This window comes from Benincasa hispida, chromosome 10 (assembly GCF_009727055.1).
Source record: "Benincasa hispida cultivar B227 chromosome 10, ASM972705v1, whole genome shotgun sequence".
Classification (NCBI taxonomy): domain Eukaryota; kingdom Viridiplantae; phylum Streptophyta; class Magnoliopsida; order Cucurbitales; family Cucurbitaceae; genus Benincasa; species Benincasa hispida.
The window spans coordinates 6,560,464-6,571,771 of NC_052358.1; positions in this window are offsets into that span (position 1 = coordinate 6,560,464).

The window sequence follows — 11,308 nt, forward strand, 5'->3', positions numbered from 1 at the left end:
ATCCAACAAAAGATTGGATTTTCCCACTAACTTTAGTCAAAGGGCAAAATAGTCATTTGGTCAAAGTCAAACTTTGACCAAAAAGTCAACATTTTGACTTTTTATGATTTTTCCGTGTTGACTAATTTTGACCTCTCGAGCATGAATCCGAATTCATTTTCTCGAAATTCAAATCACATTTGAATATAAGGTCGGTCAAAGTTTGACTTTTCAAAGTCAAAAGTCAACTCTTTGACTTTTTACATCTTTGACCATTTCCATTATTTCCAAGCTTATCAATGAACGTATTCATATTCTTGATATTTAAATCACATTTAAATATTAAAGTTGTATCTCTAAATTGAAAAACCGACCACTATATCACATACACTTGTCGGTTTCTCTCTCTTCACCTAATTCGAACAATTCGAATTATTCTATCACACTGTTCTAAGTTTATTCCATATGAGCTAGTAGGGGAACTAATAGACCTATAGATCATGGGCTCCAACGATCCGAGATTAGCTAGCTAAACTCTTTAGATGGAGCTAATCAAACAATATACTTAACTAACGGGTCATTCCACTATAGTCCCATAGTTGCACTCCCCTCACTATAAATATATTTGTGTCCATTTGATATAACCATGATTAGTAAGCTAATCCTTCACAGGTTTCTCGTAATCTCAGTTGGATCATAAAAATCGTTTTACCCTGAGACTACATCTTGTTCCTTAAATTCCACTGATTCTTTAATGAACAATTGGTTTAAGGTACAACCTATAAATTGAACTCCTCTCGGGCCAAGGAGAGGGTGGAACCCCTTGTTCAAGACCTAGATTCAGTACTAAAGGGAACAACCTATCTACTATCCCTATAACGGGTAGGAGTAAATTCCATCTTGCACCCTATGTTCCCAGCTATCGACCTGATCTTACCCTTAAAATGGGAGGCTTATTGGGCCAGCGATGATGAGTTGCCCTCACCTATGCATATCTAAGGATAATTCCAAGTGAACAGGAGTTCATAGTTAGCTCAGGATTAAGATTAAGTTACCTCGGTCATTAATTAACGAAATAGTCTGTTTTATACATAAAACGACATTTAGAACGTAAAAAGTGACTATTTCATGGTTCAATCTTATGCAAACTCATTGCATAGGATGCCCCCACTCACATTTCTCTATATGAACGATTCAGGATCACATCATTTGTACTAACTACAAAGTGGGCCGCATCCATAGTGTCCCCAAAATAAGGCGCCCAATCTTATTCATATACTATAGACCATTTTGATTATATATTTGAACTTGATCCACATTTATGTCACTACATAAAGTTCAAACTACATTAAATAGCCTCAGGACCTTAGTTTATTGGATTCAAGATTACAATTTCAATAAAAATTTTATCGAAAAACAAAATAGAATATGTTTATTAATTTACAAACTACGAGTTTTAGGACATAAAATCCAACAGCTGTTGCTCTAAACCTCTGAAGTATCGTTGCAAAAACTAAAATCAATAGTTTAATTAGGATTCTATAGTTACATGTGTTTTTGCAAAATTTATTGGATAATTAATTAATGGGTTATGGCAAAGATAATTAATAAGGTCAATTGATTGTTATATGTTTAAACATATCTTCCACAATCATATCTTTGTTTAAAAATGAGAAATTAACCGGTGAAAACTATGCAATGTGAAAATCTAACCTGAATACAATTCTTGTTGTTGATAATCTATGATTTGTTTTGACGAAGGAATGTCCTACAGTCCCTACTCGAAATGCATCACAAGTGTTGAAGGATGCTTATGATCGTTGGACAAAGGCCAATGACAAGGCCCAAGTCTACATCTTGGCAAGTCTGTCTAACATTCTTACTAAGAAACATGAGGCCATGATGACTGCATGTCAGATCATGGAGTTCCTTTAGAAGATGTTTGGACAACCGTCCGCTCAGATCTAGCACGAGGCTCTCGAGTACATTTACAACGTGTGCATGAAAGCAAGCCAATCAGTGAGACAACATGCTCTCGGCCTGATGGTTCATTTCAATGTCACCAAAATGAACGGTGCGGTCATAGACGAGCGAAGGAAATCAAACACGAGGATTTCCATGAGCAACGGAAGGGATCATTCCAAATTCCATTCGAATTGAACACAATCAATCATAATCATAAAACGAAGACTAACAGGTCATGCACAACTAGAAATTTCAGCATGCTAAATGATAACTTGTAAAAATACAAGTTATCTTTGCTCTTAAGTTAGAACAATTAGGGTTTTTAATGATAAATTCTCCTTATTTTTAATAGAAACGCATGTATTTACTTAAACAATAGCAATTTCATGTAAAAAGAAGTTTATCACTAAAAATCGCGGCGCTAACACACTACTTTGCAGGATTTCAACGCAAGAACTGACAATAATGCATTAGACAAGTGCCGCAAGAAAACGCACTAACGCATGAGCCATGCGTCGGAGGAAATTCAACGCATAGAAGATTCGTTGCTCCGGGCTGATTGTTTCACATATCCACTTGCAAGCATGGGCATCTGCAACAGGCGGCGTCTGAAAAGCTTCCAGAGATCAGGCGGCCAACCAGGACATAGAGTTTAATGCTGACCAGGGCATGGACTTAAATGCAGCCCATCCTCCAAGTGGACGAGACCAACGCCTATAAATACTTAAGACCCTCTAGAATTAAGAGTGTAGACAATTAGAAGCTCCATACTCTCTATAAATTTGTACACTTAGTTTTAGTTGTTACAAGTTGAGCCGAGGTGTAAGACGATCGAAGGAGCTGAGAACCACCACCATCGTCGGCCAGGGAGTGGAGAAAGTTATTCTTGAGAAAGATACTCTGTCCTCAGCTCTTTAAAGTGATTGTTCACAACAAGATTGAGCCAAAGAACTACAAGAGATTGTATTCTTTGGCTTGACTCATTTTCTCTCTTAATATCATTTCCATTTCATTGTGATTGAATATAGTTCTTTGTAAGTACTCATTGATCCTTTATAAAATTCATATATTTGATCATCACTTTTGCTATTGTTTATCTTCTGTTTATGTTGAAAGCATTAGTACTTCATGCATAATTCTGTTCCAATGCCTAAACCAACTTGACAACTTGGCGAAAGCTTCTTACTTAGTTGTTCGAAAGAATAGCTAAGCCGCATTAAGTAGAACGCCTAGTACAGCTAGAGATAGACTTACTGGTGTTTCTTGCATTCTAAGTTAGACGCATGCACCCTAGAGATAGGCTTGTATGTTATTCGCATTGAGAAGTGTTGAATGATGTTTAACGCATGAACAGAAGGATAAGCAACCCAACCCATTTCATCCACATTACATCAGTTGTGTGCAATTATTTTTAACCGGCGCGTCCACCTACTTAAATTCCATTTTCACATGATCCTTCATTTTCCACTCAACTCTTTTTTATTGTCTTGCACAGGCATAGCATGTTAGTGTAAATAATACATCTTTCACATTTATTTAGGAAAAACCTCCTACTGCATGTACAACGCTTATTCTGTGTTAGTGAAACTGAATCCCTGTGATCGACCCTGGACTTGCCAGGAACCTAGATTAAATTTATACTTGGGTTTAATCTAGGAAAACTTGAACGTTATTATAAGGAGTTGTGTGCCTTCTATGCATAATACTAACGCCCCAACGCGTTACATTCATTTAAACGCATCAAGGCAGGACGCAACACTTAGACTTTACTCTTCCAATCTGTTTTACTTTATACACTCCTAAAGCATCTCACGATAGCAAGTGAACAAGTTTTTGGCACCGTTGCCAGGGACTCAGCAACAAGAACTAACCAGAAATTCCATTTGTATTTGTTGTAGAGACACTTCAATTAAGGGAAGTATTACAAGCTACGTCTAGGCTTGTGAACGTGTATGAACAGGGAGAACACTCCTGAGTTCAGATACGACCCCGAGATTGAATGGACCTTCCGGTGTAGGAATCGATCCAACCGTCGTCGAAGGTTGAGGCAACAGTTACTCAGACAGTAAGAAAGGGAAAGAGCAATGGCAGAAGAACAACAAAATTAGCAACTGGCTCATGCTGCACAAAACCCAATCTTGATGGCAAACAACAACACGCGTCCTATGAGAGAATACGCGTCCTTTGTGCTATATGATTTCTCTCCAGGAATCATATATCCGACACCTGATGGAACCAGGTTTGAAATGAAATCTGTTATGCTCCAAATGCTCTAGACTGCTGGGCAATTTGGAGGTAGCCGTGGCAAAGATTCTCATGCCCATATGAAGCGTTTCCTGGAAACGTGCAATTCCTTTGTGATTCCTGGAATCACACCAGAGGCAATCAGGCTCTCCTTGTTTCTCTATTCTTTGCGAGATGACGCAAAGCAATGGGTGAGTTCATTAGAGCCTGGGAAAATCACCACATGGGAAAAGTTGGTGGAAAAGTTTATGCAGAAATACTTCCCACCTACCACCAACGCGAGGAGGCGTCGGGAAATCATGAACTTTGAACAGGAAGACACTGAGACCTTGAGCGCTGCATGGGAGTGTTTCAAGGGCTTGGTCAACTGGAATCCCTCTTTTTTCCGATCCAGTTCCTCCACCACCGTGAACCCCAGTTAGATTCAGGCATGATACACTTTTTAGTTATTGGGAGAACGTCACAGATGGTAGCAGACGCAGCAACAGTCGGAGAACTAATGGATAAATCCTATACTGAAGCTAAAGAAATATTAGACCGCATTGCCAAACATAACATGGAGTAGGTAGATGACACATACGATGGAAGAAATGACAGGAGAAGAAGATCTCAGAACATTAACTCTGTTGATGCCAACGCAATAGCCACGCTCTCCGCTCAAGTGGCTACCATGACTAACTTTCTACAGAATATAACGCTAGGTAATGCACCAAACCAGCAAAAGGTGAACCAAGTGGAGGCGTTTGGGCAACCCATGGTAACCTGTATGGGATGCGGAGATTTTCACTCATATGCTAAGTGTCCTCAAAACTTTCAGTCAGTATGTTTCATCAAGAATAACCCATTTTCTAATACTTATAACCTTGAATGGAAAAACCATCTGAATTTTTCTTGGACAGCAGGAAATCAACAAGAGCACCACCCAGGCACGAGCCATCAGCAAAGGAATGGACCGCCGCCTATCTTTCAACAAACGCATCAATAGCATCAACAACTCTTCAATAGAGATGGCCACGCATCGAGTTCTGGAACTCCACTGGAAAACCTATTGAAGGAATACATAGCCCAGAATGATGCAATGCTGAAGAGCCAGGCATCATCAATCAGAAACCTGGAACTTCAGATGGGGCAGATTGCAAGCGAGTTGAAAAGCAGGCAGCCAGGCATTCTACCTAGCAATACAGAGACATCTGGGAATAATAACGGGAAAGAGCAATTTCATGCAGTGACGTTGCAAAGTGGAAGAGCCCTTGCAGAAAGAAAGATGAATCCAAGAAACAATAGTCCTTTGAAAGAACGCATTACATGTTCAACGGATCAGGAAGAGAGAATGCCAAAAAATACAAGCCATTCGGAAGCCAGCATGTCTAACGTGGGAAAGCAGGAGGTGCCTCTGAACGCACCATTCCCCAGGTGTCTGATGAAGAAGAATGATGAACATCAGTTCATGCGCTTTCTCGAGCTCCTAAAGCAGCTGCACATTAACATCCCACTCATAGAAGCTTTAGAGTAGATGCCAACATACGTGAAGTTTTTTAAGGACATTTGGACGAAAAAGAGAAAAGTCAGTGAGAAAGAAGTAATAGCACTAACGCAGGAATGCAATGCGTTAGTAAGCAATAAGTTACCACAGAAGCAGAAGAACCAGGGAGCTTCACAGTTCCTTGTTCAATTAGAGGATTAGATGTGGGTCATGCGTTGTGCGACCTAGAAGTGACCATCAATCTCATGCCCCTTTCAGTTTTTAAGAAATTGAGGATTGGCGAGGCACAACCTACTTCTGTCACCCTTCAACTTCGTTATTTTAGTGAAGGTTGACAATCTCATATTCCCAACAGACTTCGTTATTTTAGATTATGAAGCAGATAGGGAGGTTCCAATCATCCTTGGACGCTCTCTCTTGGCTACTGGGAAAGTTCTGATTGATGTGCATAAGGATGAGCTAACCATGCGCGTGGATAATGAAGAGGTGAAATTTAATGTGCTCAACGCATTAAAATTCCCAGACAGTGATGATTGTCAGCTAAACAATATTGAATTGACTGAAGAAGAGACTCGAGTATGTGAAGTTCTCGCGTTGGAGGGAACCCTAAAGGAATCCGAGCCGCCAAGTCTGAGTGAGCGGCAGACAAAACCAATGCGTCCTTCACTCAAACAACCAGCTGAACTCAAATTAAAACAGTTATCCGGACATTTGAAATACGCTTTTCTTGGAACTAATAATACATCCCCTGTTATCATTTCCGCTAATCTCACAAAGCCCAATGAAGATTCACTTTTGCAGATGTTGAAGAAACATAAATGCGCAATAGGGTGGACGCTTGCAGATATTCGTGGAATAAGTCCATCCTATTGTATGCAAAAAATTAGGCTGAAGGAAGGGAAGATAGGACAATCGAGCCTCAAAGAAGGCTTAACCCCATTATGAAAAAAGTGGTCAAAAAGGAGATTCTGAAATGGTTGGACGCGGGAGTTATTTATCCGATATCTGACAGCAGGTGGGTTAGTCCAGTTCAATGCATTCCTAAGAAAGGGGGAACGACTGTGATAGTAAACAGCAACAATGAACTCATTCCTTCAAGAACTGTCACAGGCTGGCGAGTTTGTATGGATTATCGGAAACTCAACGTAGCAACTAAAAAGGACCACTTTCCTCTTCCTTTCATCGATCAGATGCTAGACTTGCAGGTAAAGAGTTTTATTGTTTTTTTTATGGTTATTCTAGTTACAACCAGATTTTAATAGATCTGGAAGATCAAGAGAAGACCACGTTCACTTTTCCCTTTGGCACTTTCGCATTCAGACGCATGCCCTTTGGGCTATGCAACACACCAGGGACATTTCAACACTGTATGATGTCCATTTTCTCTGACTTCCTGGAGAACCGTGGAAGTCTTCATGGATGACTTTTCAGTCTTTGGAGACTCATTCTAGTCATGCCTAGATAACTTAGAAGCCGTCCTCGCTCGGTGCGAGGAAATAAACTTAGTACTGAATTGGGAAAAATGTCACTTCATGGTGACAAAAGGAATTGTTTTGGGGCATAAAGGAATTGTTTTGGGGCATAAAGTATCCAAGGCTGGCTTGGAAGTAGATGGAGCCAAGATTGATGTAATAGCAAAACTTCCACCACCGGCGAATGTCAAAACACTAAGAAGTTTTTCTATTACACTAAGAAGTTCTACTACTACAGGAATTTGACATTGACATCTAAGATAGAAAGGGAACAAAAATTCAGGTGGCTGACCACCTGTCCAGGCTTGAAAATCAAGAAATGGAAGTCCAATAAAACAACATCAAGGACACATTCCTTGATGAGAGCCTGTTTAGAATTGAAGGCAGGGAACCTTGGTATGCTGATATAGTTAATTACTTGACTACCAAGCAGTTCCCTGAAAACTTCAATTCCCAGTAGAAGAAACGGCTAGTCCATGACAGTAAGTTTTATTTCTGGGACGAACTGTTTCTATACAAACAAGGCCCAGACACTATACTACATCGATGCATCCTAGAGGATGAGACACAACGCATCCTGGCTGAGTGTCATAATTATCCTTATGGTGGGCATTTTGGTAGGCAAAAGACCACGGTGAAAGTCCTTCAATGCGGTTACTTTTGGCCCTCCCTTTTTAAGGATGCACGAGAGTTTGTTTAAAATTGCGACCCCTGCCAACGCACAAGGAATATTTCTTCAAGGGATGCAATGCTCTCGGATAATATTCTTGAAGTGGAGTTGTTTGATGTCTGGGGCATAGCTTTTATGGGCCCATTCCTTCTGTTTTGTGGTCAACAATATATCCTATTGGCTGTAGTCTATGTTTCTAAGTGGGTAGGGGCAGTAGCATGTGCCAGAAACGACGCGTCTACTGTATCTAAATTTCTTATCAAGAATATTTTCACATGCTATGGAATGCTGAGAGCTCTGATAAGCGATGAAAGTACGCATTTTATCAATCGCATCATTTCAAAATTACTTGCAAAATATAATGTCAAGCACAAGATTGCTACCGCCTATCACCCTCAGACAAACAGTCAGGCAGAAATCTCAAATCGAGAAATCAAATCAATTCTGGAAAAAGTCGTCAGCACAACACGGAAAGATTAGGCACAGAGGCTGGATGAAGCACTCTAGGCCTACAGGACTGCATATAAAATGCCTATAGGTATGTCTCCTTACTCACTTGTATTTGGTAAAATATGTCATCTTCCTGTAGAGTTGAAGCATAAGGCATTTTGGGCAGTAAAGAAGTTGAACATGAATCTAGATGCGGCGGGCATTCAACGCAAGCCTTAGCTCAACAAGCTTGAAGAATGGCGAATGAACGCATATGAAAACAACAAGATCTACAAGGAAAAGACAAAGCGTTGGCACGACCAACACATCAGCAAGAAGGTAGTTGTTATTGGTCAGAAAGTTTTATTGTTCAACTCACGCTTGCGTCTGTTTCCAGGGAAATTGAAATCTAGATGGTTTGGGCCCTTCATAATTAAAACGATCTTTCCCTACAGTACTGTGGAATTAATGTGAGAAGATGGCACTGATGCATTCAAAGTAAACGGCCAAAGGGTTAAGTCGTACTTTGAAGACGAAGTGGAACACCAAAAGTCATCTTTTGTGCTACGCGAGACAAGTTGAAGCTCGTGTCGAGTTATCTCTGTGGTTATAACGCCATATCTTCCAGGGACGCCTCTCTCAACTTTATTCTTTTGCATTCTGTATTTTAAGTTATGTTTGAATTTTTTAGTTTAGTTATTTGAAGGTTTTAAGTTGATTGTTTTGCCTTTACAAAATTTGGAAATTTGATTGTTTTTCTTTTAGAAAAGTTGTGTATAATTAAAACTGAAACATTGGACGCGTTAGACACAAGTCTAACACAGGGGGCAGTGAAGGAACGCGTCTTGAAAAAACAAAACACTCGAGTGTTTTGGCTAAACGAGGCGACCCTTCCACTTTGCATTAATTACAGACGTCAGGCGCCGCCTGACATCAGCCACGATCACTCTCTCCCCTTACAAAAACCTCACTTGAACCAAACCGTTTCTTCTTCTCCTTCACTGTGCCTATGAACCTCCATTTCTTCAGAAACCCTAGAACCTCAGATCCATCAAACCTCCATTTTCCTCTCTCGCTCAGCATCTCTGGTGAACAATGTCGTCCGACTCAGATTCTTAGAACCAAAGCTACAGCCTAGGCAATGATTCGTCGAAAAGTTGCTTCTCCTCCTCTTCATTTTCGAGTTCACCACCACCTAACCCTAGGAAATCAACCTCCGTCCCTACCCAATCGAAAGCCTCTTACGGCGGCGTTACCTCTGCTCAGCGTCTGGCCGTCCCTACACCTTCTTCCACCGCCATGAAAGCTTTGGCCAAGAGCTCCAAGAAACCTGCAAACCCTCTGGCCAAAACTGTTTTACTTTATACACTTCTAAAGCATTTCACAATAGCAAACGAACACTAAACGATGATACAAGGAATAGAGGATGCATACCTTTGAAGAACCATTCTTCACGACTCCCTCGATCAGTCTACAAGTGTCCAAAAATAGCACACTCGAACGCAACGACCGGTACAACCAATGAACACAACGAACGACCAACAACTCATCAAACCCAATGGAGTCTAACTTGATCCACGAACTGAGTGAGGACACCACCACAATGGTTACCTTGGTATTCTCAATGTGAGAATCCCGAAGTTATGGGCTCTGTATGATCTTGTCTTGAGGAAGAGATTGGAAGTCTACGATCGAGTAGACGATCAAGCAAGTGGGAAATAAAACACTATCTACATATAGACGATGTGCTCGATCGTTTAGTAAACGAATCCTATCACATAAAATTTTACTACTCGATCGTATAGCAACGATCAAAAGGTCAACAATCGTATTGTCAACTCTTAAACGATCGTTTAGTCTCTTAATAGCTATCGTTTAGTGAAACTTCTTCACTTGATAGCTTATTCGTGAGTCCTTTTTTAATGAGGCAACTCTCTCAAATTAGGAAAATAATTTTCCTTTTATCTCACAGTTACCATAAAACCACCTATAACCTCCCACTCAATCGGTTATTAGAGAAAAAGAATTAATTATCAAATAATTAATATATTATAAATAAATATGATAACCAACTTACCATATTATATTTATAACCTATAGTTTTAATATTTCATCTCATGAAACATACAATATCCTAACTCTATATTGGTACTTAATGTAAATCATATTTACATTAATTCCTCCACTTGATTGTATCTCATACATCACACCAATTATATCATATATAATTGAATTTCCTCTTGTAAATATACTCTAAATTAACACCAAAATATATTCTAAACTTGAATTCATTGAGCTACCAAGGGGACCTTATGGAACTTATAGCTTGAAGTTCCAACGATACGTGAATAATTGACTAAATTCTTTAGTCACGGGATCCACCATCCGTTAACTCACAGGCCTCCACTAAAGACCGACAACTGCACTCGTTTCACTACATATATTTTTGTGTTCATATCAACAATCAATAGTGTGATAACCCTTCACAGATCCTCGTAAGTACAGCTGGGCCAATGTACCATTTTTCCCCTGTAGTTACATCTAACTTCTTAAGTACCACCGATTCCTCTAATGAACAATAAGCTATAGTTCTACTATGATTAACTCCTCTCTTCCAAAGAGAGGGCGTGGCCACTAGTTCAAGACCTGGAATCAGCCCTTAAGGGAGCAATCTATCTACTTACCCCTTCAAAGAGTGAATTTCGTCTTGTGTAACTGAGTTCTCAGCTCCCCAATTAAACAAATCCCAAAAGGGTAGGCTTGTTGAATTGCAATTCTGGCCACTCTCACCCATACTAATCAAAAGACCGCCCTCAAAGCAGGAGTTCTTAAAACACTCAGGATTAAGGTCATGTCACCTATGGTCATTTAAATGAGATGTAAGTCTCAATTATCAACGACGTTATATAAAGAGACAAATCATCTCGTGGTCTGGTCTTATACAAACTCTTTGTATAGGATACCCCCGCTCGCATGTCTCCACATGAATGGTCAGAATGAGATCATCTGTAGTAGTTTACAATACTTGTAAACCTCTACAAAGCAGGTCGTATCCGTAGTGTCACA